An 11394-nucleotide genomic window follows, 5' to 3' on the forward strand; every position below is an offset into this window, starting at 1 on the left:
GATGATAAAATAGAGTAATGTAGGTATTAGCCAGTTTCACCTATGGCTAAAATATTTTTAAAATATATTTTAAAAATATCTCAAGTGTTCCTTGTCTAACTCTGAAAGATTCTCACCATTTCTACATGCTGTTTACAAATAATCAAACTCTATTTTGGATGCTGTAGAGTAAATCTAAAACTCTTGGGCTTTTTTTAGGCTCACAGTTTGATTTATAGCTCTGCAGGCTGGTAGAGCTGAGGGTGGAACCCTGGTTCTGCCCATCCATCACACGTCAGGGCAGCTTTGGGAACATTCCCTGGCACTGGAGGAAAAGCCAGGTGTGAGCTGCCATCCTGCACGGATGCAGGGCAGCAGAGGCACACCCTGCCCTCATTCCTGGCACCACTTCCCTGCATTTGGCTCCCCATCTCCACATGAATAACCAAGACTCCCCTGAGGAGGAGGTTTTAAGGGAACTCCCACATATTGACACGTGCTACAGAATTTCAGCCAAAAAATGGAAAGTGCGGAGAGGACCAAAAGGTGCCAAACTAGAATGAAAACAATATATAAATCAGCAAAGTTTCTGCTGCTAGATTCACTCATATTGTACTTTGATTTATGTCAAGCTTCAAAATAATGTTTGCAAACATGGGATTATTGAAAATCACAGAATGATTTGGGTTGGGAGGGACCTTAAAGATCTTCTCATTCCACCTCTGCCATGGCAGGGACACCTTCCACTGTCCCAGGCTGCTCCCAGCCCCACTGTCCAACCTGGCCTTGGGCACTGCCAGGGATCCAGGGGCAGCCCCAGCTGCTCTGGGCACCCTGTGCCAGGCCCTGCTGCCCACCCTGCCAGGGAACAATTCCTTCCCAAGATCCCATCTCACCCTACTGTCTTTCCCTATGCCATGGGAGCCAGAAATCCTCATTCACAGCACTGTTGAGAGCGGATGAGAAGAAAACTCAGTCCAGGAGCAACCCTTGTATTTGCCCACACAATATGAACTAATCCCTAAGGTGTGGGCTGAACAATCATGACTCTGATCCAGAAAATTGTGCATTTGCTCAAACAGAGCAGTCAATCCCAGCTCCAGTGAACATTAACATGCTGCATAACATGCAAAATAAATGATGTGTTCTACCACCACCGTCAGTGCTATTATGCTTTGTCTGTACAAAAAGCTTCAAACACAGCCTTCCCTCATTTGTATTGCATGCAGGCAGGGCATTGTGTTAAAGACTTCTTGACTTAGGGATTAAAAGTGAGCTGTAAAGGAATGCAGACATTTCTTATGCAGAGAATTCTGGGTTTCTAAATACCTTAACATGCCTTTATTTCCTTCAGAGGGAAACCACAGGAATGGGTGCAAAACACTGGTGTGTCTCTGAAAGCAGAAACTCCCCAAATTTCATACCAGAAAGATATAGATGAGTGTTTTGTTGGCATGGCTCAGGGTTTTGTCATAAACTCACATTTTCCCTTTCCCTGTGGCAATCCTCTGGGCAACCTGGGATTTGTCTTAATCATTAAAGAGATGATTTGCAGATTGCATCCCCTTCTCTCTCACATGTCTATTCCCATCTCAGAACAAATTTATCAGCAAGAAACTCCCATGTCACACTGTTTTCATCCAATAAACACAATTATTCACACTGAAACCATAAATTTGTATTGAGGATCACTATTTCTTTTTCTTCCACTGCAAGATGTAGATTTCTTGGGATAGAGAAAAATGAAGGAAAAAAAAATTATTCCAGGCTACTTTCAGAGTGGTAGTTCTAGATTTTACAGAATCATAATCATAGAATCATAGAATTGTTTGGGTCAGAAGGGACCTTAAAGCCACCCCAGTGCCACCCCTGCCATGGGCAGGGACACCTTCCACTGTGCCAGGCTGCTCCCAGCCCCAGCGTCCAACCTGGCCTTGGGCACTGCCAGGGATCCAGGGGCAGCCCCAGCTGCTCTGGGCACCCTGTGCCAGGGCCTGCCCACCCTGCCAGGGAACAATTCCTCATTGCCAAGATCCCATCCAGCCCTGCCCTCTGGCACTGGGAGCCATTCCCCCTTGTCTGTCACTCCAGGGCTTTGTAAATAGTCTCTCACAGATTTCTTTAGCCAGATGTGTCATGGGATTCTGTCTTGTCCAGCTGACAGAGAAGAAAACCTCAGGCCATGGCAAGGAAACAGCACAGAGCAGAAGCTAAATCTGGCTCCAGAAGAGCCAGACCCAGGTTTTCAGACAAAAATCAGTCCTGAACCCCCACATTTCTGACAGAAATGAGAATAAAATTTTAAAAAAATAAATAGTTTGGACATTTCCATAAAGAAACCACCTGTTCCCAGGCACAAGGAGCAGCAGCGATACAGGGATTGCTCTGCAGAAGGCCTCAGCAATGAGGCCTCATTAAACAGGCAGGTAAATCCAGCTGGCAGTCATCACCTTTGTGTCACATCCCCAGTGCAAAGCCTTGTTCCAGCACTATCAGAATGGTAAAGATGTCCTTAATCTGTCAATCAGAACGGAGAAAATCTCCCCAGCTACACTTCCTCAAAATGTGCCACCACCCCTCCTGCCCCACAGAGATTTTAGGTCACGTTTGATGCCCGCCGCACAGACAGAGTCTATTTCCAGCCCCAGCTACAGCAATCCTGCTGGAGGCCAGCTGGAGGCCAGGCCAGGACACCACACCCCGAGTCCCACAGAAAGGCAGGAGCCCAGGCTGCTGCACCCTCTGCTGGGCAGGCCATGGGCCACCGCCATGGGCCTCCCCTCCCTGAGGGGACACAGGGCCAGAGCCATGGGGCACTGCCATGGGCCTCCCCTCCCTGAGGGGAGACAGGGCCATGGGGCACCACCATGGGCCTCCCCTCTCTGAGGGGACACAGGGCCAGAGCCATGGGGCACTGCTGCCATCCCTCCCTGAGGGGGGGTGCGTGATCAGGGCCATGGGGCACTGCTGCCATCCCTCCCTGAGGGGGGGTGCGTGATCAGGGCCATGGGGCACTGCTGCCATCCCTCCCTGAGGGGAGACAGGGCCAGGGCCATGGGGCACTGCGGCCATCCCTGCCTGAGGGGAGACAGGGCCATGGGGCACCACCATAGGCCTCCCCTCCCTGAGGGGAGCACAGGACCAGGGGGCACTGCGGCCATCCCTCCCTGAGGGAAGACAGGGCCAAGGCCATGGGGCACCGCAGCCATCCCTCCCTGAGGGGAGCACAGGAACAGGGGTACTGTGGCCATCCCTCCCTGAGGGGAGCACAGGGACAGGGGGTACCATGGCCATCTCTTCCTGACAGGAGCACAGGGACAGGGGGTACTGTGGCCATCCCTCCCTGAGGGGAGCACAGGGACAGGGGTACAACGGCCATCTCTTCCTGACAGGAGCACAGGGACAGGGGGCACCGCAGCCATCCCTCCCTGAGGGGAGCACAGGGACAGGGGTACTGTGGCCATCCCTCCCTGAGGGGAGCACAGGGCCAGAGCCATGGGGCACCGTGGCCATCCCTCCCTGAGGGGAGCACAGGGACAGGGGTACCGTGGCCATCTCTTCCTGACAGGAGCACAAGGACAGGGGGCACCGCGGCCATCCCTCCCTGAGGGGAGCACAAGGACAGAGCCATGGGGCACCGTGGCCATCCCTCCCTGAGGGGAGCACAGGGACAGGGGTACCGTGGCCATCTCTTCCTGACAGGAGCACAGGGACAGGGGGTACTGCGGCCATCCCTCCCTGAGGGGAGCACAGGGACAGGGGTACCGTGGCCATCTCTTCCTGACAGGAGCACAAGGACAGGGGGCACCGCGGCCATCCCTCCCTGAGGGGAGCACAAGGACAGAGCCATGGGGCACCGTGGCCATCCCTCCCTGAGGGGAGCACAGGGACAGGGGTACCGCGGCCATCCCTCCCTGAGGGGAGAACAGGGACAGGGGGTACTGCGGCCATCCCTCCCTGAGGGGAGCACAGGGACAGGGGGTACCACGGCCATCTCTTCCTGACAGGAGCACAAGGACAGGGGGCACCGCGGCCATCCCTCCCTGAGGGGAGCACAAGGACAGAGCCATGGGGCACCGTGGCCATCCCTCCCTGAGGGGAGCACAGGGACAGGGGTACCGTGGCCATCCCTCCCTGAGGGGAGAACAGGGACAGGGGGTACTGCGGCCATCCCTCCCTGAGGGGAGCACGGGGACAGGGCCAGGGCCAGGGCTGGGACACTGCTCAGCATGCAGAGACTCCCAAAACCCACCTGCCACAGTGAGCTCGGGGCAATTCACACCATCCCGCCAGGCTGAGGCTCTAAATCGCTCCTATAAATGTCTTAAGGGAGAGAAAAATATATTCCATGAACTCGTGATTCACTGAATATGCTATCATAGTATAAAGTGCACTTAGGCCCAGGCTAAAATAAAAGAGCTATAATTGGTCTCTTGTCCATATTTAAGGTAAAATAAGTGCCTGGATTTCCAGAAGCACAGAGCTCAGATCACTCAGAGTGAATTTGGAAAGTGCTGAGCAATTTTGAAAATGAGAACAAACATTTTTTTCAGCCTAAATGTGAATAAAACTAAGCAGAGGCTGCAGTTCTCTGAAAATCCTACTGTCCTATATTTGTTTTTCACTTATCTTCAGGTTTTACACCCATACACAGAAAAAAGTCTTCTGTTTCCTGCCTCCATCCTGCTTTTAACCAATTCTTTTCCTAGTGGAAACTGAATATCTACATGAATCAGACTCCCAAAGTCATAAGTTGAGTAAAAATCTGTAAGTACACTAAGGGAGTTCACTCTTTTCTACCTAAAATACAGCTTGGATTTTGCTGGAAAAAAAAAAGTCATGGTAAAAGCAGGGCATTCATATGAAGTATACGCATCCAGTAGTTACAGTTCAAAATTTAATTACTCAGTTTTCCATTGGGAAGCACATCCTATTCTTCCTGCCTCTATGTTTGCTTTTTACTGCTAAAGGAAAAGATTAATACCTGCAATAAAGAATCAATAACATTATAGTTGCAACATATTTTCACTCTGAATTTAGACCAACATGGTTCACCAAGGAGTCTGAAGGGCTGCTTCCAGTCCTCTGAGGTGGGAATTCTAGAAACTTCGATTTGCAATTAATAATTTCAGCTGAACAGGCACAATAAGTGAGAACTCCACAGCTTTTTAAGCTTGCCTGACTATAATGACTTTATAATTGTTGGAAATAAAGATTCGTCTACATGGCAGATGAATCTGCAGCATTGCTGTGTTTCACAAACTGTCAACATATTTTATATAATCTCCTAAGGCCCTTTAAATGCGCAGCTTGAGGGGGAAAGATGCAGCTCTCCAAGCTGTCTGTGCTCAGAGAACATTCCCCTCTCCTTTCAAAGTGAAGATGAAAATCAGAGCAGAAATTTCCCTTCACCACTTTTCAGAACATAAATCTTTGTCTTGCAGTATTTATCAGAACCACCCTCAGATATCAAGTCCTGTAAAAATCCTCCACAGGCAAAAGAATGCAGTGACCAATTTATACAATTTATATTCTTTTAGGTATCAGAATATCATGGGCACAGGGCTGGGTTCCCTGCAGGCACAGGAGCACCTGGCACCACCTCACTCCCCAGTCCTGGTCAGACCAGGCACATGTCTCACACTAAATCTTGAATTTGAAATGTTATATAAGCCCATTACTTTTACATTTTTTTCACCATCTCCTCTGGCCAGGTTTTTATGTTTGCTTACAAATCCATGCTCGTATTTAAATTCAATTAAGAATGCAAATTACACATGCAACTTGCTGGTTAGAAACACACAGATTCTTATTTCCTGATGTGACTTCCCTTAAGAGTGTGGAGAAGAACATTAAAAGTACCCCAGGAATTAAATAGGGAATGGAAATTACATTGGACTGAAGTGAAAGGCCACTTTAAACAACAGAATAATTAAACCACATTATTTCACATCTCAAAGTGCAGAAACTTAATATCAAACTGATTGGAACTTCCAGGTTTTGTCCCACAGAAAATTATCATTTTCCAACCCCTCCCCAATGGTATAAGAAGGTTAAATATCAAGTAATTACGGAATCAAATATTAATAAGGAAAGGTCAGTTCTAGTATGGAATCAGATGTTCCAAAATCACTGACACAATGGGCATTGCCCTGAACTCCAGGAGTCTGGATTTGCTCTGGTCACAGACCTGGGAATGTTTTTCCAAGCTCATGTAGCACCAAGGATTACTCAGCTAACAAAGGCAGGCAAATCCCATGAGGTGTTGGACAATTACAAATCTTGGAGCGTGAAGAGTTTAAAACAAAACACACATGTTGTATGGCCCTGAAGCAAACTTGTAATTATGTGGTTTTTTAGTACAGCTCAAGATACATATAATTACCTTTAAACATTTTGAAATCCAAAGTGACAAGCATTTTTCAATACAGACTAGCAAGCATATATCAGTCTCTTAAAAATATAATTTTACCATTTTAAAGAATTATCCCAAATTTCAATAAGAACATCACATCATAGATATTATGCTTGGGAAATAATTAGAACTATTCAAGCATCTTGGTTATCATAAAATAACCAGCAATGATCCTTCTACTTGGAGGTCTTGGTCTAATTAAAAGATTGTATTTAATACAGTAAGAGAAATTAGTGTTGTAAGAGTACAAGTATATATGTAAAACCTACATTGGTTCCAATTGAACTACTTATTTAGCAACTAAATATTCACAGGGTGAAGCTATTTGCTTCAGAATTCTAAATCTATTTAATTTGTGAGTAATTTAAACACCTTTGTTGCTCAATATGGTTGTTGATCTCTACCAGGGCCTGTAGACTGCAATTAAAAATATATTGATCTATAATTTCTTTATTAAGGGTGCTAATATTTAAGTGAGGTTTGAGTTTAAAATGTCAGGTAGGATTTTGAGGGGGTTTGAAGGGGAGAGGAGGAAGGAAAGTTATGCAAAGACAGCTGATAAGACAATATTAAATTAAATACAAAATTCACTGGTAAGTAAACTCCAACAAGCTCAGAGTTGCAGTTCGGGCATTCAGAAGTCCAAGGGCTTATCTAGGCTTATCAGAAACAGCTAAATCCTCTGGGTCTGCAGAACTGAGCTGAAATCTTGCAAGAGAGCTCTGCTTCTGCTTAGAAACACTTCACAGACATTATTTCATTGCATTTCAACATTTTAATTATCACTCTGATTGGGACTCGGTAGGCTTATGAAAGTGAAAAGAAAAATGAGGATGCTGTTTTTAGAACTTCCATAAAGATTCCTCAGTCAAAGTTCAAATTATCTACAAAAAAAACCAGCCCACTTGCAATTTTAGGATTGGATCTGGAGGAAATGCAGGGATTTGTTTGCTTTTTTTGATTTTGCAGCTCCATTTATTATCCAGACTTAGTCAAACTAATGAACCATGGAAAGGGATATTAATTTTAGAACTCACCTAGCATTGTTCTGGGATCTGCTGGAAATGTCATCAATAATAGAGAACATATCTACTGTGAAGGCAGCTTGTCAACAAGATGACTGAGTCCTGCACTCTTAAATTGGTTATTTTAGCTCACATAAGTTCTTATTGACATGGATATATCTGAAACAATCGTCCCAGACACAGTCATGAGCTTTAGCAAGTTCTGAAACCAAGATAAACTATTGAGCCACATATTTCCAAAGGCCAGTATTATTTATCTCCTTCAAAAGAGGAGCCAGTGATGAGCAGGAACCTGCAGAAATGGGTGTTCTGGACATAGGAACTCAAGCTACCCAAGAAGACAATTTTTTATTTGCCACAGGCAACATTTTGAACAAAAAATTTAGTTGCTATTTGTTAATGCTCCACTTTGTTACTGAAGGGATTTCTCTGTGATGAAACAGGGCTTCCCAACCACAGCAGCAGCGTTTAGAGCAGACTGCCTTTGAAACTCGAGAGCTCTGCCGAGGCACAGCTTGCTCTGCCCTGCCCTGCTCCATCAGGCTCTGCAGGACACACCTGGACCTGCCCTCTCCCTGCCAGCACTGCCTCTTGCAGGAATTTCCTGTCTAGAGAGATGTCCTGGGATTGCAGGAAGATGCAAAGCCCTGCCAGTGCTCTCTCTCATTTTGAGGCTCTTTGATCAGACCCTGTTGCTGCTTCCTTTCTCCTACCAACTCCTCACTTGGCTTTGCTTCTCCACGAGCAGCAATGCAGAGCTCTAGCACTCATCTTGCCTTTCCCATCTTCTCCCCACAAACAGAAAGAAGAAGAAGGCACAAACATTGAGGGTTCATGGTGAGATTTCATTTAGCAGCTGCCTCAACACTCTCTGAAGCCAAGAGAACGTTTCCATTGAGCTTGGCACACTTTGTTGGGTTTTTTTAATTTATTCTGAAGCACAACAGAGTTTCACAGGGAATGGTGGAAGATTCACCTTTGTTATTAATCTTTTTAAAGACACAGCAAAAACTGAGGTGTAACCATTAATTCCTAAGTCTGATATATTCTGTAATATCTTGTGTTACCTACACACAAGAGCACAACTGCAAAACTTTGTCTGTCATCTGCCACTAACTTGAACTGGCTTCATGCAAATGCCCAAACAAGTGGATGAACCTCAGGAATTTCCTGTCTCAAGCTTGGTCAATGGAAGCCTGGAGGAAGGGACCAGTCCACTCAAAACACTCCTAACACTCCCAGTGCAAAAAGAACTTTTTTACTGCCACATTCCACCAAGTGCTCTTGGGGTTATCACAGAATCCCAGAATAGTTTGGGTTGGAAGGCACTTTAAAGCTCATCTCATTCCACCATGGCCTTCAATTACTTCCAGGCATGCAGCTTCTTTGAGAATAGAATACTGTCCCAGTATTCTAGAGAGGAGAAGCAAAACTAAAACAATTTTTAGACACAAAGGGATAATTTTAGGGAGCAGTCCTCCCATGAATATCTTGGTAGTCAGTAGCCCAATGACCAATCCCACACCACAAAACCCAGAGCTGATTTCAGACCACAGCACCAAGTACTACATTCAGAAAGCTCTGACACCTTCACTTTTCAATGCAGGAGAAACCACTGACCTGACTCTGCGCTTATGCACAGGTGTTTAAACGTCCCCTCTTTCAGCACTTTTCTGGCAATGAAGCTCAGCCAGAATTTTGAGGTCACTCTGGCATGCAAAAACAATTCACATAAAATTATCATTGCTCATTTGAAGGAAGATAAGTGATTGTACAGAACTGTGCTCTCCATAGAAATCCAAAAGACACAGAATATGGGCTGAAATGTCCAAATCTGAACGACTCATTCCTGATCCTATTCCATTTTCAAGATACTAATTATATATTAGACTAAAAAGTCAAACCCAGTGGACTTTCTGGCTATGAAGATTTGCAAACAGCATATTATTATCAGGCGTAGATTTCTTTTTCATTATTAAAAGACTGCTCTTGCAGAGATGTAAGTGACATTAGACATTTACTTTCCAAGTCACAGCCAGGTGGTGTTTTCCCCCTTATGAGGCAACTGTGGGAGGAGGGAATATTTTACTTTTATATGTGTGTATATATATATGCATATGTATATGTATATACACACACACTTATGCACACATGTATATGTATGCATATATTATATATGCATATGCAATTGTGCTTAAGAATATGTACATAAAAAATAATGTAATGTCACAAAATGTTCACCTGGGTCGGGGGCAGCCACCGGGATCAGTCCAGGCTGGGGCTGAGCAGCTGGAGCAGCCCTGGGAGAGGCCCTGGGGGAGCTGTGGGGCAGAGCTGGCCCTGCCCTGGCCGTGCCCTGGGACCCCAAAGCCCTGCCCTGGGCTGAGCCTGGTGTGGGCAGCAGGGAGGGGATTCTGCCCCTCTGCCCCTCAGGTGAGACCCCACCTGCAGAGCTGCCCCAGCCCTGGGCCCAGCACAGCAAGGACCTGGAGCTGCTGCAGAGAGCCCAGAGGAGGCACCAGGATGAGCAGAGGGATGGAGCAGCTCTGCTGGGAGGAAAGGCTGGCACAGCTGCCATTGCTCACCTGCACAGGAGAAGCTCTGGGCTGAGCTCAGGGTGGCCTTGCAGGGCCTGAAGGAGCTGCAGGAAAGATGGAGAGAGACAATTGCCAAGGGCTGGAGGGACAGGAGCCAGGGAATGGCTCCCAGTGCCAGAGGGCAGGGCTGGATGGGATCTTGGCAATGAGGAATTGTTCCCTGGCAGGGTGGGCAGGCCCTGGCACAGGGTGCCCAGAGCAGCTGGGGCTGCCCCTGGATCCCTGGCAGTGCCCAAGGCCAGGTTGGACACTGGGGCTGGGAGCAGCCTGGGACAGTGGAAGGTGTCCCTGCCATGGCAGGGGTGGCACTGGATGGGCTTTAAGTTCCCCTCCCATACAATCCATTCTGGGGTTCCCTGATGTCACTGGAAAGCCCAAGCACTGAAGCCACACTTTGTCTATCAAGCAGAGCCCTGCCAGGTGTGTGAGCAGGCACAGGACTGGCTGCCCTGCAGCAGCCCAGTGAAGGCTGCTCTGGAGACCCTTTCTGGAGTGAAAGTAATCCTGATTCTATATTAACTTGCTGTTTTTCAAGCAGAAACTGGGATTGCTTTGCCAGGCTAAATTTTTTTACAGTTAATATCTTCACAGGAGGAACACTGTTCCAAAAGTACCAAGCTGAAACCAACAAATAGATTTCACATGGGGCTGGATCACCAGTTAGATGGCAACTTCAGTCCCATGGCACAAGTTTATTCTTTCACCTGCATCTTTTATTTATTAGCAAGGAGAGACTGAAGAAGAAATTGAGACAAAGCAAGGTCCTGCAGTTTAATACAAAGTCTTAATGTCTCAGATATGGGAGTTGAAAAGAAGCCAAAATGAGTGAGTGAAATGTGGTCAGTCACTTCACTGCAGCCCTCACTGGTCAGCAGGGTGATAAGGAACTCCTTTTCCCTCTGAGGATTACATAACTGGAGGCACATGGAAAATGAATTAGTGCCTTCTCAGGGAAGCATGGGCTACAGGGCACAGCCCAGGCTCACTGAAGAGACAGTGTGGGCAAAACTGAACTTTGAAAGACTTTTTAGGCAGAAAATCAATCTTGTTTTTACCTTGTCTTAACAAAGACCTTGTGAAAAAATAAGCAAAATCGGTTTAGTTTGAAAGCTTTCTCTTCTGGAAGGAGAAGCAGGTCAGAGAAGAAGCAATAGACAGGCAGCTTTCAGGCTGAAGAGAGAATAACACCTGTGCAGAGCCAATGACACCTCAATATTCACATTCAAAGCTGCATTAAAGGCCTATGATTCCAATAAAAAATCCAGGCTCCCATTACCTGCACCTATTGCTCCTGCTGTGCTACAGAAACAGCCTGACTATTCTACTGACTGAGAGTGTGAAATGATATCACTCACTGGAGTGAAGCTTTGTGCACTGT

Source organism: Molothrus aeneus, chromosome 11, assembly GCF_037042795.1.
Source record: "Molothrus aeneus isolate 106 chromosome 11, BPBGC_Maene_1.0, whole genome shotgun sequence".
In the NCBI taxonomy this organism is placed as follows: Eukaryota; Metazoa; Chordata; class Aves; order Passeriformes; family Icteridae; genus Molothrus; species Molothrus aeneus.